The sequence below is a fragment of the Rhinatrema bivittatum genome, chromosome 4, assembly GCF_901001135.1.
Source record: "Rhinatrema bivittatum chromosome 4, aRhiBiv1.1, whole genome shotgun sequence".
In the NCBI taxonomy this organism is placed as follows: Eukaryota; Metazoa; Chordata; class Amphibia; order Gymnophiona; family Rhinatrematidae; genus Rhinatrema; species Rhinatrema bivittatum.
Window position 1 is genome coordinate 471,254,246 of NC_042618.1, and position 25,304 is coordinate 471,279,549.

At 45.5% G+C, this 25,304-nt stretch overlaps 1 long non-coding RNA gene across 1 annotated transcript; it reads right to left on the bottom strand.

Moving 5' to 3' along the window:
* Window positions 1-7,427: 7,427 nt before the first annotated feature.
* On the bottom strand, window positions 7,428-16,070 carry LOC115089587. Its single transcript, XR_003856181.1, has 3 exons — window positions 15,875-16,070; window positions 14,660-14,776; window positions 7,428-9,361 (listed from the first exon to the last, which is right to left on the bottom strand). It is a non-coding gene; the product is annotated as an uncharacterized LOC115089587 (long non-coding RNA).
* Window positions 16,071-25,304: the final 9,234 nt, after the last annotated feature.

Sequence of the window (25,304 nt, forward strand, 5' to 3'; positions counted from 1 at the left end):
TCTTTTAATTAAAACTGTTTGCTCTGCTTCTGTTGATTTTGTTCGCTCCCTTGCTCTGTCTCTTTCAGTCAGACCGGGGAAATCGGCCTAGGCCGTAACCGTCGGGGCAGCTCCACGATGGCAGGGATATAGTTTCCTGTTCTGTTTGGTTTTGCTGCTGTTTTGAAGTCCGTCTCCGACAGAGAGACAGATCCCTCGCTCCCTCTTAAAAGAAAAAAAAAATAGTTTTAAACGTTTTGAGCAGCCCGCCTTATTTGTGAGACGGGGCCCGACTTCCGTTCCCACCCTTGGAAGAGTTTGTGGTCTGGCACTTTTGTGGCTTGTTTTTTGGTTTGTTTTTTTTTTTTTATTGCGGACGTCTTTGGGATAGGAGCAGTTATGAAGCAGGACAGGGCAATGATGTCCCTTGGACACTCTGTCAGCCTTCACCCAATACAAGTCTGACTCTTTAGAGTTAGAAAAATGTGGATTTCTTGGCCCGGGCCTGGATCTAACGTGACTGCACGGGTGCATAACATTGCACTTGTAGGTTCTCATTGGTGGAGGAGCAGGTTCGGGACACTTTAGTGGCATTACAAAGTAATACACTATATATGGACTCTGCTCTGCCTTCGGACAGGAAAGGAGGCCAGGGGGAGAGAGAGACCCAGAGAGAAACTTTGATTTTGGGGAGGGAGAAGAATTATTTTCTTGTTTAGTCTGTTTATATAATTTATAATCTCAGTCTTTTTTGTTTGTTTTGCACAAGGTTATTTTACTCTTTCCATAACTTGTTTTATTCTGTTTTCTGTTTTTTTTCCCAGTCTTCTATCTCGAGAACAGACAGCATCTCTGGGGAGTGGTGAAGGGGTGGTGGGTTCAGTTCAAAGTAGGGAGTTCTGCTGCTCTTCCTCCAGTTTTAACGATTGTTGTTATCAAAATCAATGCAGCCCATCCGTCAGAAAAACTGCAGATTAAGACCTGGGTTAAAGTCATCATCTCTGACTGAGGTCCTCCTAAGGGAATCCATGGACACAGAATAACACTGGGACTTAAACTATCTTTCCCCCCGGTCCATTCTCCCCAGCTTCTCCAGGTTTCCCCGTAGGGGCTAAGAATGCTCTCCTAGGCTCTGGGCATTGATCTTGCACAGTCTCTATAGCAAATAGTGATAATCGTGTTCACTCTGAGATAAGGTTTCAACATAACTTTACTGACAGAACTATATTCAGCCTTAAAATCACCTCTTTACAAGTCCAATCTTCATATAGTCCAAGAAAACAAAGAGGTAGGCGATCTATGATAGCCGTAAGGAAAACAAAAAAGAATAGATGCCTCTATCTTTTTCCAATATTTATTAAAACAGAGACGTGTTCGCGTAATGCCCGACTCAGGCCGAGTTTCGCAGCTTACAAGCCGCTGCCTCAGGGGCTGGAACACTCCAAATTCAGAGATGAAACTCTGCAATCTTAGTCTCATACACTGAGCAACAATTATATGACCAGGCTTACCGGGTAGCATACCACACGCAGTCTAAGTTGGGCATTACGCGAACACGTCTCTGTTTTAATAAATATTGGAAAAAGATAGAGGCCTCTATTCTTTTTTGTTTTCCAATCTTCATATAGTCCATAATACAAACCTTATGTTATGTTTGGCCGGCCATATTCTCCTTGGCCACTGCCCGCTGCTGCGGATGCTCCCAGGCTGCCACTCCTGCTGTTCCCCTAGGTGTGTGCGCATTGAGCGGCGCCTCTTAAAGGCTCTGCGGCGGGAATCCCTGCTCTTAAAGGCTCTGCGGCGGGAATCTCTGCTCTTAAAGGCTCTGCGGCGGGAATCCCTGCTCTTAAAGGCTCTGCGGCGGGAATCTCTGCTCTTAAAGGCTCTGCGGCAGGAATCCCTGCTCTTAAAGGCTCTGCGGCCGGAATCCCTGCTCTTAAAGGCTCTGCGGCCGGAATCCCTGCTCTTAAAGGCTCTGCGGCCGGAATCCCTGCTCTTAAAGGCTAAGCGGCCGGAATCCCTGCTCTTAAAGGCTCTGCGGCCGGAATCCCTGCTCTTAAAGGCTCTGCGGCGGGAATCCCTGCTCTTAAAGGCTAAGCGGCCGGAATCCCTGCTCTTAAAGGCTCTGCGGCCGGAATCTCTGCTCTTAAAGGCTAAGCGGCCGGAATCCCTGCTCTTAAAGGCTCTGCGGCGGGAATCCCTGCTCTTAAAGGCTAAGCGGCCGGAATCCCTGCTCTTAAAGGCTAAGCGGCCGGAATCTCTGCTCTTAAAGGCTAAGCAGCCGGAATCCCTGATCTTAAAGGCTAAGCGGCGGGAATCCCTGCTCTGTGGCCAGAATCTCTGCTCTTAAGGGTTTTGCGACGGGAATCCCTGCTCTTAAAGGCTCTGCGGCGGGAATCCCTGCTCTTAAAGGCTCTACGGTGGGATTCCCTACTGCTGGTGCCCTCCAATGACAGCATCCAGGCTCCTGAATCCCGTCTTACTTCGTCCAGCCTTGCCTTCTCCAGCCTTCCTTGTCCAGCCTTGTCCTATCCATCTTGTCCAGTGTCTTCACTCTTGGCCTGACTCTCCAGATCTCGACTTCTTGCTTCGACCTGACCACGATTCCCTGCCACCTGGATCTGACCTCTTGCCTGGACCTGACCTCCATGTTAGCCATCTGCCCCAACCTTGGTCTGAAACCAACTCCATTAGTCTGCCGCCTGCCTTTGGACCCTGACTCTCTTCGCTACCCTAGGGACCTGCCTAAATCCTGTTGGCTGCCAGAACCCAAGGGCTCAATCTGTGGGGGAGGCGGCTGGTATAGGTAAAGCTCCAGACTGTCCCGCTACAGGGTGTGTTTGCCAGCTGCTGGTGAAGGCCTCATAGGTTCACCTACAAGGAATGTGTCAACTACGTCGCACCACAAAGGGCTCACACCCCTGCCACCCATCACACATTATCGAGGGTAAATCTGTGACTCTGCTGTCTCTCATTCAATGCACATTCCCAGCCAGATTCCCTCCCAACTTAGGGCTCCTTTCTTGAGGTAGCTACTCTGGTGGGGTGATGGGTCAAATTCAAGTCCCCATTTAAAATACCTCTGGAGGTACAGAGAAGGGCAACCAAAATGATAAAGGGGATGGAACAGCTCCCCTATGAGGAAAGGCTGAAGAGGTTAGGGCTGTTCAGCTTGGAGAAGAGACGGCTGAGGGGGGATATGATAGAGGTCTTTAAGATTTATTTTTATTTATTTATTTATTTAACACTTTTTTTTTTATACCGGCATTCGTAGGACACATCATGTCGGTTTACAAGTAACTGAGAAGGGAAATTACAATGAACAAGGGAGGGGCTAACTGGGTAATATGCAAAATACAAAGGAAGAGAGTCAACAGCAGAATTACAACTTTTTGCATTCAAGTTAGGGTTAAATATGCAAAAGAACTTATAAACAAATTAAGCGAGGCATGTACACTTGAGAAATTAGCATATGAGGGCTTATTTACAGTAAGAGGAGGCAAGTGCACATATGTATAGTTAAAAGCTAGTGGGGGGGGGGAGAAAGGAGGGAGGGAGCAGGGGGAGAGGGGCGGGTGGGGTAGAGTGAAGAGGGGTACAGTAAGGCACGGGTACTTTGAGGGAGGGGTTGCTAGGGGGTGAGAGGGAGGGGTAAAGGGGGGCTAGGAGTGCAAGGGATGGAAACAGGAAGGGGTGGTATGAAGGCTGAGTGTGAGCTGAGGTGGTTCGTAGGACAAAATTAGGATTGAGAGGAGTTGGGGTATGCCCAAGATCATGAGAGGTCTTCAATGAGTAGATGTGACTCGGTTATTTACACTTTCAGTTAATAGGAGGACTAGGGGACATTCCATGAGGTTAGCAAGTAGCACATTTAAGACTAATCGGAGAACATTCTTTTTCACTTAATGCACAATAAAGCTCTGGAATTTGTTGCCAGAGGATGTGGTTAGTGCAATTAGTGTAGCTGGGTTCAAAAAAGGTTTGGATAAGTTCTTGGGGAAGAAGTCCATTAACTGCTATTAATCAAGTTTACTTAGGGAATAGCCACTGCTATTAATTGCATCAGTAGCATGGGATCTTCTTGGTGTTTGGGTAATTGCCAGGTTCTTGTAGCCTGGTTTGGCCTCTGTTGGAAACAGGATGCTGGGCTTGATGGACCCTTGGTCTGACCCAGCATGGCAATTCCTTATGTTCTTATGATCAGATGTCTTTGTAATCAAATCTCTTGCTCCTCTGGTTTCTCTCTGACCCTCTGGTGCCTGTGTGGTTACTCAACTCCTGCTCCCAAATATCTAACTGTAATAAAGAGGAAAGTTACCCCGCGCCTGCATTGCTGGTATTCAAATTGAGCTCTACCCTTCTCCCTCCCTGTATTCTCCAGTTCTGCCCTTCTCTCTGTGTTTTCTATTTCACTTTCTATTACCTCATATGGAAATTAAGCTTCACCCCTCTTTCTGGCTGTGCTCATCAGATCTGTTCCCACCCCACCTCAGAATTGTTCAATCCCCTCTCTACTACCACAGTTACAACCGAGATCAGCCTGCACTCTCTACTACCACACGTCTCAGTTACACACATTTACACTTCACAGTACTTCTTTTACCACTAACCCAGTAGATATTCGTAGTGGATCCACACCGGTGGGGGGTGCCACTCTTCTCTTTAATCCTCAAGTCTTCTCTTTCTCCCAGGACAACTGGTTGCTTGTCTTACTTTCCTCCCAAAATCCCGGATGGGGATACTGACTCAGGTGGAGAGGTCAGAAAGATCCATGAGAGGAGGAAGGGTAGATAAAGCTTCCAGCACAAGAAATTTAGAAAATAGGAAATAACATTCCTTAACGAAAGGGTAGGAGAGCACCTGTTCCACTTTCTCTGAACCCAGATCCTTACACATAAATTCCAAGCAGTCTTCGTTCCCAAAATGAAAGGAAAAGAGAAAAAAACTGGAACTAAAACAAAAGCACCCCTGCTTCTTCCAAAGCGAAACTGAAACTCTACTCCCTTAGATATGGTGTGCCTGGATTTGACTGAACCAGGACATGGGGGCGCTGTAGAGCCACAACACGCCTGAGCTCGGCCTCCCCTGATGGTTTCTTCCTCGTGGTAGAGACCCAGCAGGGCTCTGCACCGTCGAGCTCATGAGACCCTGCAATCTCCTCTCCTCGGGACTCCGACAGGACGTGGGCTGAGGTTACCAGTCACAGGAAAAGGTCCTTTCTGCTGCCTCCCCCCTCTCTCCTTCAATCATTTGCCCTCCTCTCGCCTCGGCTTAGAATCCGATTTTCTTTCGGTGGAATTCTACACCATGACTCGGGATCTCGGTTACGCCCGCCGACCGCAGGCCGCGCTGATATATTGAAACGGTGCTGATTTTCCCCTGAAAGGCACCGGGTCGGGGCCGGCAGCTGCAGCCTCCCATTTTTCCCAGTGGGGAAAAGGAAGCAAATTCAGCAAGGGTCACACTGGGTGACAAAAAGGTTCCAGGTCAGTGACCTGGCAGAAAATTACTCCAGAGTACAAACTAAGCAATGAAGACAATGATGGGATATTTCCAAACCATCGGGGAGAGGTGTGTACACGTCTCACAGGTAAAAACCATAAGATATGCCTCACTGGGTCAGACCAAGGGTCCATCAAGCCCAGTATCCTGTTTCCAACAGAGGCCACTCCAAGTCACAAGCACCTGGCAAGTACCCAAACATTGGATAGATCCCAAGCTACTATTCCTTATTGATTAATAACAGTTTATGGACTTCTCCTCTAGGAACTTATCCAAACCTTTTTTAAACCCAGCTACACTAACTGCACTAACCACATCCTCTGGCAACACATTGCAGAGCTTAATTGTGCGTTGAGCAAAAAATAATTTTCACTCTACGCAGGTATGTGCCCATGTGTGACAGGCTGAATCAGTAGCCTATCCATGCCCGGAGTAAACTCTGACCTCTGTATCTGGCATTAATATGCGCCTCACACAAAGCGGGCGGAGTAAACAGCTCACACATGCAGAGAACAGACAGCGAGAATTAATGTCTGGCAAACAAACAATCTACTGGTCAATATCTCTTAACAATATGGACATTTTAATTGTACATACAATCACCAAAGTGGTACATATTTTCAAGTAAACAGTCACACAATAATACACACAAGGGCCCCCACACGGCCGAGTTTCGCATCAGGGGCTGCGTCAGGGGGACCACAACGTGTCTGAGTCTATAAAGCAAAAAAGGTAAACAAAATATTGAGCAGGTCGGCGAACACAGTCAAAAATAATAAATAATTAACAATTCCACAAGGGAAGGCCCAGGGGGAAATGGGGGGGGGGGGGGGGGGGGGGGGCGAGAGGAAAGAAAAACATAAGAACCTTAAGGGTTAAAGCATCGTGATGCAGGATACCTTGGGTTGATTGTATGCAATCTAAAGAAAGGAAAAAGGGATAAAGCTGCCAGCTGAACAATAGTTAAACCAATAAAAGTACATAAACCTTGAGAACTTACTAGGGTAATCTACCGAATCACTTGAAAACTGAAAATTGAGAAAAATAAAAACATGGTGAAAACCCCATCAAGGTTGGCATCCAGTGCTGAATAAACTCAAGAAAGGATATGAAAAAAACCCCTGAAGTCCAATGGATATTGCACGGAGCCTGCAGCGAGTAAAATTCTAAGCTATACGGAAAATTAAAATAAAAAAAAGAGAAAAATATATAAAAGGAGGGAAGAAGGAATTCTAAGCCATAGATCGAAAGCGCTAAGGTGAGTGAACTGATTATAATGCAGCAATCCCAAGAGCAGTCTGAAGGGTGCAAAACCTGAAACATACTGTGAGGAATGTGCACCGCGAAACTTGCAGTGCACAACTCCCGAGAATGCCACCCGGAGGAGGCATCTTCTGTACCGTGAAAATAAAAGAGGAGAGAAAACAAGCTGTGACTGGAAAGAAGAACAGCGTCACGCCGAGACCCCGGCTCAAGACACCGAAGGAACTCACACTTACCTTGACGAGCACTAAACAAGTGCTTAATTGAGACAGGGAGTTTTAAACTTGAGCTTAGGCTTGATCTAAACAAACTTCACCGCTGAACTGAATGCAAAAAGAATAAGTCAAGGATAAAGTTAACATGGTAAGAGATTGATCCAAAGTGGATAGAAAACATAAAGAAATAACCGGATAAAAGGACCTTACTGAAGAACCTCTGTGCCGGGAGTTCTAAATGGCGCTATAACAATCGGAGAAGTGCTTTCTGCGCCTAAAATAAGGAGGAAAAACACGCGCCAAATGGTGAACACGTGACTAAAGCTCAGCAACCGGAATATGCAGAACAAAGAGTGACAAGGGGGAGGTTATCGTGAAGAGGGGGAAAGAGGGGAGGGGGAGAAGGGGGAAGGAGGGAGTGGGGGAAAAGGGGGGAGGGGGCAGGAGAAGGTGAGAAAAAAAATGTTCAATAAGGAGCAGGAAAAACAAGAAGGAGAAAGAGAAGCTAGAAGAAAGACGACCTCTCCACCTCGCGATTAAGACCCCAAAGGGGTTAGGGAATTTAATTTAAAAATCCAGCGTTGTTCCGTGCGCGTGAGTGCAAGAGACACATTACCACCTCGTGTTATGATTATTAGATTGCCAATGATCGACCAGAGGAGCCTTGGAGCGACCCGACTTAAGGCATGAATGATGTTCTATAATCCAATGGGGTGTGACTCTGAGTAGGATTTCTACCAGGTTTTTGGAAGGCAATCCTAAATGGTGACCTGTAAGCTGGTGAAAGAATCCCAAGTCTTTGAATCATGATGCCTATGATAAAAAATTGTCCTGTCGGTACAGTCAATTAAATTAGCTTTTATTATCAACAAACAGACTCATTGGTTACCAGAAATAGGAATAAAACCACAATTGTCACCTGTTCTCTCTAGGGAGTGAGAGACCCAGTGAATCACCTTCTTATCCATAGTAAGCATATGGTCATCTGGCTACCCTCAGGATATAGAAACATGATATTTTGGGCCAACAAAACAGGTAGATTCCCCTCTACTGAGGTTGAATCTGTAGCTTTGTTGAGTTCCACTTAGAGAACACTAGGTGACTGCAGTCAATGTGACGAGAAGAATTACAATTCTGTCTTTCCAGAAGGGCCACACCAAGTGATTGCAATGCCAAATAATCACAATAGCCATGCAGATATGTAATAAAATTTTGATTCTGTTAATATGGTTTTGCATTTCAATAGCACCTTTCATTGAACAGGATCTCGGCACGTCTGACCCACGCATGCAGCCACGTCTAGAAGACAACTTTGAAAATGGAAGAGAAGCTTATGTCTCCAGTATCAGACACTGTTCATTCCTTAGAGTGCCTTCATATGAACATTTCAGCCATGCCAATATCTTATTATCTTGCAGAGTCTTCACAACAAAGTACAAGTATCCACTGTGCATGGGCTAGAGAAAGCAAGAAGTCTAAGGCACAGCAACTGAGCATGGCTTCAGGAATCACACCAGAAGTCTACAATGCTTAGCTCTACTGCCAACTCTTCTTAAATCTTACTTAGGTGATTCCAGTGACGCCATAGTGTTCGATACATTGTGATGTGTGTAATGTAAAAGCTCATCTTGTGCCAAACATGGTAAAGTTTCTTGCCTAGAACTTGGAGGAAGCAGAAAAGTCACTGTACGGAAATGTGATGACTTTTCCACGTTTCGCATAAGCTGGCCATACCTACCAGCTTCTCTGAGACCTAGCAACTATGATACTGTTCGCTGCCCTAACATGGCATCACCTTTGGATATGGCGCCAAGCAAGTCTCATATGCTGCAGTACACCTAGAAAAATAAGAAGCCCATTTTTAACAACATCGTTGATCTCAGATGGAGCATCTACGAATCTCAGATTCCACCAGTGGTGTGATATTTGCAAACTGCAGGAAGATATGGTAGCTCCGGTCAGAAATACACCTGGGAAATATTATTCCAGCTTTGCTGGCTGGGCTGGAGGAAAACTCGGTCTTTTCCCTTTAGCCTGCTCGGTGGAACTGCCGTTAAGAGCACAACGGTCCCAGGTTCAAGTCTCAACTGTACATCTTGTGCAGGAAATCAAATATCGGGCTGGAAGATTTCACTAATTTGCCATCATTTTCAGCGTCCGCAGCCACAGAGAACACTTTGTTAGGTGGATGTGGCACAGATGCTGCTTCATTCAGTCTTCAACAGCAGTGGCATGTAGTACGGCAGAAAGCAATCAAAGGAAAGCTGGAGCTTGGGGTTCGGCAATGAGTGCATGTGTGGTGGAGTGAGTGTCAACATCCCTGGCACCAGTGCCTGGATGGGAGAATAAAGCCTCAAAGGTGGATCTGTGCTGGCAAGTTTTCTGGGCATCAAACTATAACCCTGCAATGGACAGAGAAAAGAGAATTGTTGGTCAAACTGTTAGATTTTGTTTGTTTATTTAACCTCCTCTATTTTCATCTGACGTGAATTGGGACCTGTCCCAGCTGCACATTCCTGTGTAACCTCCTGACGGGGATAACATAAAATGATGGAATGGGGGTTTCACTATTGTTTAAGGGTCTTCCCTTCCAAATTTGTGCGGTGGGTTCTAAAGTTTGGTCATGCAGTGGTGAAGTAGACCTTAATGGTAACAGCAGGATTAGTATCTAATGCCATTCTCCTCTTGTACTGACTGGAGAAGAGGGAGGATACCCATCAACACCCCTCCATGAACTCTGAGCCCCAGTGCTGGCTGAATAAGTGGAGCAGATACCGAGTTTCAGAGTTCCAAACAATTAACTTTATTTTTCCTGGATGAACCAGCCAGCAACTATATACATGGATGTGAAGCAAGATTACATGTGAACTACCGAATACATCAGAAATGCATGGGCTTCCAACAGCATTTTACAAGACATCAGGAAATTCTGGGAGCATTCTTTCAACAAGTTTTGTCTAAGTTACACTTCTATCCCAACCTCGGTTACGGAGTGGGGTTTGCTCTGTAGCACACCCCTGTCAACATTCACATCCAATGGGAACCAAATGCAACTTCAGGTTACAAGATTTACTCACTCACCTGCTGGTCATCGATCTTCCTTGGAATTCCACCCCACCTTTCTCCTGGGGCAAGTTCCTCAGATCACTGGGGCACTCCTCCTCTGGAACTCACCCCACTCCTGAACTTCTGGCCTGCTTCTTCAGAGGGAAGAAGGACCTCCTCTTCCATTTGCCTCCTGGCTAGTTTTTCTTCCACCTACTGGTTAGTTCCTCAGGAGGAGGAAAAACAATCCACTCTATGCCACGTCATGGCCATGGGCCTCTCCCATTAAGGGGAAGAGCCCTTACACGGTTCCAGTCCCACTTGAGAGGGTCCTGGGCTCTGCCAGCCCAAGGGCTGGCTACCCCAGCAGTTCACATACTGAAAGTCCCTCTTTCCCGTCCCTCTTCTGATAAGGGCAGGAATTAAAAAGGGCCAAACCTCACCAAACGTCTCCACGTTTATAGCTCCCGCTACAACTTAGTCACCCAATCAGAAACCCCACCTCTTTAAGGGAATATACCAGTGGCATAGCCGGAACTGAATTTTGCGGGGGCCCAAGGTTAACATGGGTGGGCAGTTGACATACAGGTCTAGGCCCTACTAGTTGTACTCTTATCAATAAATAATGTCTTAGCATGCACCCTACAATGGATTTCTGAGTAACATAGTAACATAGTAATGACGGCAGAAAAAGATCAAAATGGTCCATCTAGCCTGCCCAGCAAGCCTCCCAAGGTAGCAACTGCCGCTCTGTGCAGGTTACCCCCATGTTTCTCCCAAGGGTAGTAACTGCCGCTCCGTGCCAGTTCAGCTTTTTTATTTATTCCCATCCTCTAGCCTTTTAGGGATCCACAGTGTTTATCCCATGCCCCTTTGAAATCCTTCACAGTTTTAGTCTTCACTACTTCCTTCGGAAGGGCATTCCAGGCATCCACCATCCTCTCAGTGAAGAAATATTTCCTGACATTGGTTCTAAGTCTTCCTCCCTGGAGTTTCAAATCATGACCCCTAGTTCTACTAAATTGTTTCCAATGGAAAAGGTTTGTTGACGACCTTGGATCATTAAAACCTTTCAAGTATCTGAAAGTCTGTATCAAATCACCCCTGCTCCTCCTCTCCTCCAGGGTATACATATTCAGGTTCTTCAACCTCTCCTCATAAGTCATTTGATGGAGACCACCCACCATTTTGGTCGCCTTTCTCTGAACCACCTCCATCCTGCCTCTGTCTCTTTTGAGATATGGTCTCCAGAACTGAACACAGTACTCCAGGTGAGGCCTCACCAAGGACCTATTCAAGGGGATTATCACTTCCCTTTTCTGACTAGATATTCCTCTCTCTATGCAGCCCAGCATTCTTCTGGCTTTGGCTATCGCCGTGTCACACTGCTTCGTTGACTTCAGGTTGTTAGACACTATCACCCCAAGGTCTCTCTCCTGCTCCGTGCACATCAGCCCTTCACCCCCCAACACATATAGTTCTTTTGGATTACCACGCCCCAGATGCATGATTCTGCATTTCTTGGCATTGAATCCCAGCTGCCATATGTTTGACCGCTCTTCCAGCTTCCTTAAATCCCATCTCATTCTCTGTACTCCTTCTGGCGTGTCCACTCTGTTGTAGATCTTAGTATCATCCGCAAATAGATAAACTTTACCTTCTATCCCTTCAGCATTGTCGCTCACAAAGATGTTGAACAGAACTGGTCCCAACACCAATCCCTGTGGCACTCCACTTAACACCATTCTCTCTTCAGAGTAGGTTCCGTTTACCATCACCCGTTGTCTTTTTTCCATCAACCAGTTTGTAATCCACACCAACAAAATTCTGACTAGTACCCTCTTTCAACTTCCCTTCCTGTTTCCCAAAGCTGGATTCAAACTCACAGTCCTTGATACTCCAAGCACAAATGCCTCACTGGCCAAGCCACAGACACAATAGTTGTATCATGAGTGATGCTTTAAAATATTTTAATTCTATTTCAAGCACTTACCAACATTAAAAATACTGTATTATTCTGTATTAATTTAGTTTATATTTATTACAGTTTATAAATGCACATCATGTAAAAAGTAAACAAAGAACACTTAACAGAAACATCAGATCCAATCATGTAATAAAACAAATATCAATGTATTCTTTCATGAATCCTTTTTCCAAAAATGCAGAGACTATCATAACTACAATAAAACAGCAATAATCATAATAATCATCATAAGTAGATTTGCAACAGGTGCAGAACAAAACTAGGACATGCAAAAAAAAAAAAAAAATTCAAATTCTGGTGTCACCTCAGTCACAGCAAAACAAACTCCCTCCACTGCCAAACACTTTGGAAAATAAGACAGACCCCTACAAAAAAAAAACAAACAAACCACCTAGAACCTTGCCATACCATACCATAACAACAGTAACTCTCAGGACTCAAATAACAGCAACTTTATCTACAAAAAGGAAGCAATGCAATATAACACCAAGCCCTAGAACACTAATACACCACCTAGTGGGCAAACAGAACAAGCCGAACTGCTACAAATCCCTACAGAGAAACTACACACTAGCAGAAATACTGCACCTCTGTCACACATGCGCAACAGACAGACCCTTACCTAATACAGCATGAGGGACTACAAGTTACAAACAATCATGCAGACAAAACTGAAGAGGAAAGCCTGAGAAATCAGCCTCAGCCTCTGTGAATACTAGAATACTGAAGAAACAGTAAAATACAAATATATAAGAAATGCACATTTCCAAAGATAGCATATTGCAAATGCTGAAAGGGAAAATCATTTTTTTTTATCTTTGGGGTCTGATCTTATTTTTCTAATCAGTTGATTCCAGTCTCTTGTTCCCTTTGTCTGACTTTTCCTAATTCCTTTTTCAGGGTCTCTTTTATTCTGTTTCTTCTCTCTCCTCTTCTTTCCTTCCTCCTTTATACACATACACATACACACAGACTCTCTCACACAGGTTTCCACTCTTGCATGCTCTTTTACATACACACAGGCTCCCACTCCCACACACTCTCTCACCCAGGCTCCCGCTCTCATATGCTCTCTTTCACATACAGGTTCCTACTCCCTCCGCCACACAGACTCTTGCTCTCGTTTTCATATGATCTCTCACATACAGGCTCCCATGCCACAAACTCTCACTCTTACATGCTGTTATACACAGGCTCCCATTCCTATACATACAAATTCCCAATCTCATATGTTGTTTCTCACATGCAGGCTCCCATTTCCCCCCCCCCTACAGACACACAAAGCATCTCACTCTTACATTCTCTCTCACACACAGGTTCTCATTCCCACACAAACACACAGGCTCTCACATGCGCTCTCTCACATGCAGGCTGTCACTCCCATACACACAGGCTCCCACTCTCATGTTCTCTCTCTCTCTCACACACACATGCATACACACACCCCCAGGCAGGCAGACTTCCATTCACACACACACTTAGGAAGGCTCCCATTTACACAGATACATAAACTCCCAGACAGGCTCCTATTCACACACACACACACACACACACCCTAGGCAGGCTCCCATTCACACACCCACACATACACACACAGCTCAGGCAGGATCCCATTCACATACACACAATTCAGTCAGGATCTCATTCACTCACAAACACAAAATTGTAGGGCCGGCATGGAGGTGAAGCAGCAGAACTGGCTCTCTCTCAGCAGGGTCATCTTTTTACTTTGATGCCAGTGCGATGGGGTCTACTGGTGGCCTCTCAGAACTTTTTTCTTTGACTGCCGGTGGGATGGGATCCACTGGCAGCCTCTTAGGCCTCTAGTTACTTCAACCTCCAGTGGGATGGGGTCCACCGGTGGCCTTCCAGGCCTTCTCCGCTTCCACACCTGGCAGTGCTGGTCCTGTCCACCGCGGCCCTGCGATAGGGACTTAATTCTTGGGCAACTGGTTAATGCTGATTGGGTGGGCCTGAATCCAATATGGATTGGCCGTGGCCCACTCATGGCTATGCCACTGGAACATACACACCATTTCCCCACAAATACATCATCCATTGAATACAATGTTCACCATATAAAATATCATCCAATGGTCTTTTAGTAGTACTTCATGCACAAAATATTTAAATCATTTTTACAAACAAGGTAACCATGAAATTCCCCAGGTCTCCCCCACCACCCAGAGGTCTTGTACAGCCAACATATTTTGGGGTCCCTGCACACCTGTCATGAAACAGGGAAGAATCCAGTTCCACCACTGAGGTCTTTTAGCTGTGGTCTCCAGGAATGCTCTTGGTCCAGCAACACCTGCCCCCTGCCGTCCTCATAAAAGCAAACCTAGCGTGCGAACAAAAGCCCTAGGCTGAAGCTGCTTAGACTTAACCAAGAGGTTTGCCTGCAGAGTGAGGCCTTGTATCTCCCCTTCCCTGGGAAGCTGGAGTGCTTCCTCCACACCAATCTCCATCCTGGTCAGGACGTGCAAAGGGATTGGGGCGTCAATCAGGGACCCTTCAGCCATAGGAACAAGTGAAGAATTTCCTTCCAGTGTTCCTTACTGTGGTAGAATATGCAGATGACATTATCCCGTGCTGGCTGTCTGCTTCGCTCGCTGCGTCTGGTAATATGTTCTTATACGCACCACTTTCCTGCCTTCTTCACACTTACCGTATCATCCGGTTTTGGAGCCGGGATCAAATCTATCTCCGTCAGGTACTGAAGGCCTCCAAAGTTTCCCAGTTTCTCATATTTCCTCCACTTTGCTCGCCGGTTCTGGAACCAGATCTGTGGTTTGTGGAGGAAGAAGCACGGAATGAATTTTTATGCGTGTCTGAAAATGCCCCGGTGCCCTGAATGCTCCTTTTGGGGAGCATTATCAGTAAGGCCCCTAAATGCAAAGGCAGGGGTGACCTTAGGGATCAGAGTGCCCCGTGCGCCAGCCGATCGTGGTACTACCCGTCCCTCTGGGTGGGGGAGGGAAGAGCAGGGAGCGGCTAGCTATAACCATTTCTCATCAGCTATTGGACTTTCATGTTATACGTAAGCCACTTTAGAGTGGCTTAGAGCACTGGGCTGGGAGCCAGCAAGACCAGGGTTCAAATCTCACTTTCTGCACTGACGCGACTTGTAACCTTGGTCGAGTCACTTTATTTCCTGTTCTCTCAGGCACTCGGGCAGAGACTTATTGCACCTGATTTCTAAGGAAAAAAAACGTGGTAAGCTGCCTTGACCATTATTTGGAAAGGCCAGCCTCAAAATCCCAATATTAAATTAAATATGGTAAAAAAAAAAGGTCAGGTGGTTTTTCTTATATTTAATGTGACAGGCGGGCCTGAATCAAAAGATGACGCGCTTCTCCCATATCAGGTCTGCTCTTCTGTCGCCCACCCATTCCCAACCTGGATTCACTGCACAAAGCTGATTTAGGGAGCATGGCATAATTACCGCCAGGAACGGCCAGGCTAAGCAGGCATTACCGCCAGCCTTAGGGTTCAGTCCTGCCTTCCTGACTCTTTTTATTATTTATTCAAAGGTAAGGCGGCCGAGATATAGCTAATAAACACATCTGATGCATTAACCACAAAGTGACTACTGCAACATCTGAAGGACTTCTCTAATTTTCAAGCGCAGTCAATCGCTGAATTTAAACGTTTTCTTTTCTAGGTACGCTAAATGCCTATGGAAGTACTTGTTTACATAAATTCATACGCTAGGCAATATAATCCCAATTACATGATACAAAAATGGCCACTTGAATTCTTGTGCCGTATTTGTCGTCATTACCCAGAGTTTTGCAGGGACCAATCTTTAATTAGTTTCTGTAAGTGCCATCAGCTGGATGCTTGAATGCTTCTTTTGCCTTCTCCAGACAGTTGAACATACCTGGACCCTGGTTTCTGGAAGGTTGACCTTTGCTGCTAGCTGGTCACGTGTGTAGCTATCCGGGTAGTGTGTAACCTGGAAGACCCTCTCTAGTTCCTGAAGCTGTTCTGTGTTAAATGTTGTGCGGACTCTTCTCTTTCCCTTGTGGTCCCCTGCACACAGGTAACGAAAGGTATGAGGTGATCAGACACGGGAGCTGTGTAGGATGCAGGACCCCCACACCTGCACACAGGTAAAGAAAGGTACGAGGTGATCAGATAAGGGAGCTCCTTAGGATGCGGGACAACACACCTGCCCAAAGGTAAGGAAAGGGGGCACTCCATGAAGTTAGCATGGGGCACATTTAAAACTAATCAGAGAAAGTTCATTTTCATCCAACGCACAATTAAGCTCTGGAATTTGTTGCCAGAGGATGTGGTTAGTGCAGTTAGTGTAGCTGGGTTTAAAAAAGGATTGGATAAGTTCTTGGAGGAGAAGTCCATTACCTGCTATTAATCAATTTTACTTAGGGAATAGCCACTGCTATTAATTGCATCAGTAGCATGGGATCTTCTTGGTGTTTGGGTACTTGCCAGGTTCTTGTGGCCTGGATTGGCCACTGTTGGAAACAGGATGCTGGGCTTGATGAACCCTTGGTCTGACTCAGCATGGCACTTTCTTATGTTTTTACAAGGTGATCAAACACAGGAGCTGAGTAAGGTGCAGGGGAGATATGATACAGGCCTTCAGATACCTGAAAGGTTTTAATGATGCATGAACTTCAAACATTTCCATTGGAAAGGAAACAGTAGAACTAGGGGTCATGAAATTAAACTCCAGGGGGGACGACTCAGATCCAAAGTCAGGAAAGACTTCTTCATGGAGAGGGTGGTGGATGCCCAGAGGAGGTGGTGAGTATGAAAACAGTAAACAAATTCAAGAGGGCACAAGATAAACTATGTGGGTCTCTAAAGGTTGGAGGTTGGGAATGAAGGAAAGGGTGCATGGGGGTAACATGCAGGGAGCAGCAGTTTCTACTCTTAACCAGAAGGCATGGGGATCACTACCATTAACTGATTAGCCTTGATGCTTTTGGTGCAACTGCAGCATCGCTCTCTGCTTCAATGGCAGGGGAATTGGATTCTGACGACAGCCAATGTTGGGCCCCGACTTTTACGGTCAGGGAAAAAGCTCAGGACTGCTTCTACAGCCAGGACCAAAAGCAAAGCACGTTCAAGCTGCGGCATTGTCTGATTCTCCATATTACATAAGGCTTGGGGCTAACCAGCATGGAGCGGCAGTTCTGTACAGCACAATGTCGCCGCCGCGTCTCAGCTGGCACCATCGGGAATTAGAGCACTGGCAGGGCAGGAGCAATGGAGAATTGACTCTGCCCCAGAAGACTCCCAGATGGGGTAAGCTGTGGGACTGGAGTGCGGCAGCGGGCCCGAAGGGGAGTTATATATTCAGGGCCTAATATTCAAAGCACATTCAGCGCTATTTAGCCAGATAAGTGGGATTTATGCGGCTGAGTTTGTGCCTTTGATCAACGGCCGCCATATAAGTCTCTTATACAGCTAAAAGTTACATGCACAAAACGTGGGCGTGTACTGGGCGGATTTGGGCAGTCGGGCGGAGTGAGTTAGCCTTATGACTTATGCGGCTAACTACCGATATTTGGAGTTAGCCAGCTAAGTCTGCATCTAAGTTTAGACACCCCATAAAGCAGATATAAACTTAGCCAAGTAGACTCCTCCGGCTAAGTGAGCACATATGCGCATATATTCAGCGGCTTTGTCATGCCGCTGAATATACATCATAACTTAGACGATTATACCGCATGCAATAGGAAAAGGGGTGTGTTTTATGCGGTAAGTACCGCAATTGTTGCAATTCCTACCTACAACCACTGGGGGGGGGGGGGGGGGGGGGGGAGGAGAGAGATAGAGAGAGACTAGCTATAAGGCCTTCATACTAGGTAGGTATTTATACCTCTATATGAGGCCCACCTAGCTACTCCAGGAGAGGTTTAGGTAGTAGTGTAGGGGTTAGCGGCCACTTTGACATGCAGAGTGAGACGTACGAACAGAACAGTGCTCTCTTGTGAAGATTTGATGACCTTCAGAGAGAGGAAACTCATCCAAGGATGAGATTTGTGCAATGTTCTCTCAACCTAGCTTGATGGACTCTCTACCTGGGTAACATCAAGCTAGGTTGAGAGAACACTGCATCTTTGGGTGAGTTTCCTCACTCCGAAGCTCATCAAATCTTCACAAGAGAGCACTGTTCTGTTCGTAAGTCGCACTCTGCATGTCAAAGTGGCCACTAACCCCTCCACTAATACCTAAACCTCACCTCGAGTAGCTAGGTGGCCTCCTATAGAGGTATAAATACCTACCTAGTATGAGTGCCTTATAGCTAGTCTCTCTCTCTCTCCTGAAAACACCATTTGCAAAAAGATCACAAACTGTGATAAAGCCATATCACACAACTGAAAAAGGTGTAGTTAAAACTGTGCAATATGGCTTCACAAATTGCAAAGCCAGGCCACTTGGCCAGAAATCCCACCCCAAACTCCTCCCCTTTTCCTAATTTGCATCGCACCATGCGTTATGGTGGTTTCGCATGCATTAAAGGTCCTTTTTCATGCGAAAATGCCAGATAGCACTTTGATAAATGACCCCCTATGTTACTTATCCAGCCAGCACTATACTGGACCCTATATATATATATATATATATATATATCTTCTGCACACAGACATTTGTGGAGCTGGTGGGGCTAGTTGCAAGTGAATTATTACCAAAAGAAATTAGACAATTAACTTAATATTGTTTTCTTTAATTCCATTGAAATTTCCTGTTTTGTTTCAAACAAAAGCACATTGCTAGAATATAATATTGTCCCCAGGCACGGTTCGTACAATCTCACGTTCTCTTTCCCAGGCACAGTCCCTACACTCTGTCTCTGCCAGGCATGGTTCATACCCTCTCCCTCTCAGACATGCTCATGCACTCTCCCCCTCTCTGTTCCAAGCACGATCTATATACCCTTTCTGTGGTAAGCTCTACACAGTCTCCCCCTCTCTTTTTCCCAGCTATGCTCCACATACTCTCTCCCCTCTATCAGGCACAGTCCATACACTCTCCCCCACTCCCGTCTCAGGCGTGCTCATTACACTCCCTTTCTCTCAGGCATGCTCCATACACTCTCCTCCTTTCCGCCAGGCACAGTCTATACAATCTCACTGCTAGGCACACTCAATTCAGTTTACCTTTTCTCTCAAGCATGGTTCATGCATGCTTTTTCCCAGATAAGCTTTCCCTTCCTCTTTCTTCTATCTACCCTCATGGGTGGCTTTAGGGAGTGTGCGACCCATACAGTCACACAGGGCATCATAACTGAGATGGCACTGTGGGTCCACTGTGCTGTTGTGTCCTGATGGTGTCTGCTCTCCTGCCAGGAGAGAAGACTTTGAAATGTCTGTATGCCATTGCCAGAAGTCTAAGAAGTAAGATGGGAGAGTTAGAGTGTATAGCAGTATATGATGAGATTGACATAATTGGCATCACAGAGACCTGGTGGAAGGAGGATAACCAATGGGACAGTGCTACATCAAGGTACAAATTATTTTGCAATGATAGGGAGGACCAACTTGGCAGGGGTGTGGCGCTTTATGTCTGGGGTGGCATCGAGTCCAACAGGATAAAGATCATACAAGGGACTAAATGCTCAGTAGAATCTATATGGGTAGAAATCCCTTGTGTGTTGGGTAAGAGTATAGTAATAGGAGTATACTTCCATCCACCTGGACAAAATGGTCAGACAGATGATGAAATGCTAAGAGAAATCAGGAGAGCTAACCAATTTGGCAGTGCAGTAATAATGAGAGATTTCAATTACCCCAATATTGACTTGGTAAATGTAACATCAGGACATGCTAGAGACAAAGTTTCTGGATGGAATAAATGACTGCTTCATGGAGCAATTGGTTCAGAAACCAATGAGAGAGGGAGTTATTTTAGATTTAATTCTTAGTGGAACACAGGATTTGGTGAGAGAGGTAACAGTGGTGGGGCCACTTAGTAATAGTGATCATAACATGATCAAATTTGAACTAATAACTGGAAGGGGGACAATATGTAACTCTACAGTTCTATCACTAAATTTTCAAAAGGGAAACTGATAAAATGAGGAAAATAGTTAGAAAAAAACTGAAAGGTGCAACTGCAAAGGTTAAAAGTGTACAACAGGTGTGGACAATGTTTAAAAATATAATCTTAGAAGCACAGACCAGATGTATTCTATGCATTATGAAAGGCGGGAGAAAGGCAAAACATTTGCCAGTATGGTTAAAAGATGAGGTGAGAGAGGTTATTTTAGCCAAAAAAACATCCTTCAAAAATTGGAAGAAGGTTAAAAGACAGGAAACAGTGAGCAGGATTAAATGGTCTGTTTTCACAGTGGAAAAAAGTAAACAGTGCAGTGTCTCAGGGATCTGTACTGAGACTGGTGCTTTTTAGTATATTTATAAATGATCTGGAAATGGGTACGACAAGTGAGGTGATCAAATTTGCCGACGCCACAAAATTATTCAGAGTAGTTAAATCTCAAGAGGATTGTGATAAATTACAGGAGGACCTTGTGAGACTGGAAGATTGGGCATCCAAATGGCAGATGAAATTTAATGTGAACAAGTGCAAGGTGATGCATATAGGGAAAAATAACCCTTGCTGTAGTTACACGAGGTTAGGTTCCATATTAGGTGCTACAACCCAAGAAAGAGATCTAGGCATCATAGTGGATAACACATTGAAATCGTCGGTGCAGTGTGCTGCGGCAGTCAAAAAAGCAAACAGAATGTTAGGAATTATTAGGAAGGGAATGGTGAATAAAATGGAAAATGTCATAATGCCTCTGTATCGCTCCTTGGTGAGGCCTCACCTTGAGTACTGTGTACAATTCTGGTTGCCGCATTTCAAAAAGGATATAATAGCGATGGAGAAGGTACAGAGAAGGGCTACCAAAATGATAAGGGGAATGGAACAGCTCCCCTATGAGGAAAGGCTAAGGAAATTAGGGATGTTCAACTTGGAGAAGAGACGACTGAGGGGGGATATGATAGTAGTTTACAAAATCATGAAAGGACTTGAACAGGTTAATGTAAATCGGTTATTTACTCTCTCAGATAATAGAAGGACCACAGGGCACTCCATGAAGAAAGCAAATAGCTCATTTAAAACAAATTGAAGAAAATTCTTTTTCACTCAATGCATAGTTAAGCTCAGGAATTCATTGCCAGAGGATATGGTTACAGCAGTTAGTGTAACTAGGTTTAAAAACCCAAGATAAGTTCCTAGAGGAACGTAAGTTTGCATAAGTTTGGATAAGTTCCTAGAGGAAAAATCCTTAAACTGCTATTACAGTAATTAATAAGGAATAGTAGCTTGTGATTTATCTAATCTTTGAGTACTTGCCAGGTACTTGTAGCCTGGATTGGCCACTGTTGGAAACAGGATACTGGGCTTGATGGACCCTTGGTTTGACCCAGTATGGCATATTGTATGTTCTTATGTTAAGTAATAATGCCCTTGTACAGGTCCTTGGTGAAGCCTCACCTGGAGTACTGTGTTAAGTTCTGGAGTCGGTATCTAAAAAAAGATAGAGACAGGATGGAGGCAATCCAGAGAGAGGCAACCAAAATGGAGTGGGGTCTGTACCGGAAGATTTATAAGGAGAGGCTGAAAGATCTGAATACGTATATCCTGGAAGATTGGAGACGCAGACCTTCAGTTACCTGAATGGTTTTAATGAAGCCATGTTCCTCAAACCTTTTTGAGAGGAAAGCAAACAGTAGAACTATGGGTCACAGTATGAAACTTCAGGGGGGATGACTTAGAATCAATGGCAGGAAATAATTACTTCACATAGAGAGGGTGGTGGATGCCTGGAATCCCCTTCTAGAAGAGGTGAAGAATAAAACAGGAAACAAATTCAAAAGGGCATGGGATAAACACTAAAGGCTAGAGTTAGAAATTTAAAAAAAGGTCATTGGGGGTAAGCAGCATGGAGTGGCAGCTGCTACCCCTATTAGAAGGCTCGGGGATTACGTCCCTTAACCCAGTGGTTTTCAACCTTTTTCCCATCGTGACACACCTGACAGGCCACGCTCACATGTGTGACACACTGCTCATTACAATTCACGGCGGAAATAAAAAGTAAAGGTCCAGTAATTATTTTTATTGTTTAAAATGACACAAGGAAAAGATACGTATTCTGTCTGAACAGAAATTGCATAAATAGTAAACATCCCACACCAAAACAGCACCAATTTCCGCACTTAAACAGTAACCACCTTACCTAAGAAAAGGCAACACTGAAATATTACACCAGGCCTTAAGACACCAATACACCTCCTATTAGGAAAATGGACCAAGTCAGGCTGCTATAGAGCCCTACACAGAAACTACACGCCAGCAGAAAACCTCATCTGAATCACATGTGCTGACCCTCACCTAACATAGAATAAAGAGACCAAAACGCATAACTAGAAGCATGCAGACAAAAGCTGAATTGGAAACTGCAACAAGCCAGAGTCTCTGTATGCAGTGCAACAAAGGAAAAAAAGAAATATCACCCATCCTTATAAAACAAATCAAGAAATATAAAATCAGTAGCAGTAAAACCATACTAACAAAAAGAACAGATTATTTCGAAACACTGATGAGTGGAATATCCAATAATTAAAAACTCATATAAAAAATGTCTAGATACCAATAAAATATTTCAAAATAGCAGACACAAAGACCCAGTAATGAAAAATAAGGATACAAACATTTTTTTGCTCTGCATACCTGGGAACATTTGATATCCAGGTGTCCTGAGATTGTTCTGAATTAGCAGGAGGAGGGGTGGTTTGCTTGGAACTTTCTCCTCTCTCTGTCACATACCAGCGCTCTCTCTCACTCTGGCTCTCAATTACACACCTATACACACATGCTCTCAGTCACTCACATATACACATGCTTTTTCTCTCACTTATATAGGCTCTTAATTACACATTTACACACATGCTGTCTATCTTTTCACGCTTACACACACAGGCTTTCAATCACACACATACATGCTGTCCTTTTCTCTCACACACAGACTCTCATTCACATGCTTACAAACATGCTCTCTCTCTTTCTCTCATTTACACACAGGCTCTCAATCACATACTCACATGCTCTCTCACCTAAACCAGCTCTCAATCACACACAGACACACATGTTCTCTCTCTTACTTATACACACAGGCTCTTAATCATACATACACATGATTTCTCTCACACACAAAGGATCTCAATCATACACACATACTCTTTCACACAAGCAGGTTTGCAATCACAAACTTTCACATACAGGTTCCCAATGGTAAACTTACATTCATGCTCTCTCTCTCTCTCACAGGCAGGCTCTCAATCACACACATACTCTCTTTCACATATACAGGCTCTCAATCACTCACATACATGCTGTCTCACTTATATACACACACACACAGCACCTCAAACACACATATTTGTGTATGCTATCTCACTCATACACACAGGCTCTCAAACACACATGCTTGCCCATTCACTCTCTCTCCCTCCCCCTCCCCGCCCCGAAACTCGCGGCAGCAGCAGCCTCCTCCCAACCCTAACCTCCTCCATTTTCAGCCCTCGCGGAGGAGGAGTCCCATCGGCCACGGGGGGTTGACGCTCTTCTTCATTTTCCTCTGAGCCGCGCTGCACATTCTTCAGACCGCGCCTCTCTTCTGTTCTTTGGGCCGACGCTGACCACACTAGCATGGTCTCTTCTTCCCGCACATGCACCCGCTGCTCACCACTTCCTCTTCCGGGCCACGGGGGGGTGGGAAGAAGAGAGCACGCCGATGCCGCTGACTCCAGCTGTCCTGCCGCGTTCCGCCCGGGCTGACAGCATTTTAAGCCCGGGCGGAGGAGGACCGGGGAGTGTGGCGACACACCGGTTGAGAACCACTGCCTTAACCAATTAGCTTTCATAATTTTGATTGAACCTCAATATTGCTCTCTGCTTCAACAGCAGGGGGGGGGGGGGGGGGAGGAGAAAAGGGGGAATTGGCCAATGCTGAGCCCTGACTTTTATGGTTCAGGGTAATCATAAGCTGACATTAGGGATAAAGCACAGGACTGCTTCTGTGGCCAAGTACGAAAGCAAAGCACATCAAGCAGCACTGTCTGAACTAAGAAGGCAGCTCACTTTATAAAAATGTTGCTAGCAGTAATTTTGTTATGGGTTTGACAGTTGCTTGGTTTTGATTTTTAACATTACTGCCCTTAATATAAGGCTTGGGGTTAACCTGTACAGAGAGGCAGTTACTATCCTTAACAGAAACATGGGGGTAACCTGTACAGAGAGGCAGTTACTATCCTTAACAGAAACATGGGGGTAACCTGCATGGAGCGGCAGTTACTTCCCTTAACAGAAACATGGGGGTAACCTGCACGGAGCGGCAGTTATTACCCTTAACAGAAACATGGGGGTAACCTGCACAGAGCGGCAGTCACTATCCTTAACAGAAACATGGGGGTAACCTGCACAGAGCGGCAGTCACTACCCTTAACAGAAACATGGGGGTAACCTGCACAGAGCGGCAGTCACTACCCTTAACAGAAACATGGGGGTAACCTGCACAGAGCGGCAGTCACTACCCTTAACAGAAACATGGGGGTAACCTGCACAGAGCGGCAGTTACTACCCTTAACAGAAACATGGGGGTAACCTGCACAGAGCGGCAGTTACTTCCCTTAACAGAAACATGGGGGTAACCTGCACGGAGCGGCAGTTACTACCCTTAACAGAAACATGGGGGTAACCTGCACGGAGCGGCAGTTACTTCCCTTAACAGAAACATGGGGGTAACCTGCACGGAGCGGCAGTTACTACCCTTAACAGAAACATGGGGGTAACCTGCACGGAGCGGCAGTTACTTCCCTTAACAGAAACATGGGGGTAACCTGCACAGAGCAGCAGTTACTACCCTTAACAGAAACATGGGGGTAACCTGCACGGAGCGGCAGTTATTACCCTTAACAGAAACATGGGGGTAACCTGCACAGAGCGGCAGTTACTTCCCTTAACAGAAACATGGGGGTAACCTGCACGGAGCGGCAGTTACTACCCTTAACAGAAACATGGGGGTAACCTGCACGGAGCGGCAGTTATTACCCTTAACAGAAACATGGGGGTAACCTGCACAGAGCAGCAGTTACTACCCTTAACAGAAACATGGGGGTAACCTGCACGGAGCGGCAGTTATTACCCTTAACAGAAACATGGGGGTAACCTGCACAGAGCGGCAGTTACTACCCTTAACAGAAACATGGGGGTAACCTGCACAGAGCGGCAGTTACTATCCTTAACAGAAACATGGGGGTAACCTGCAC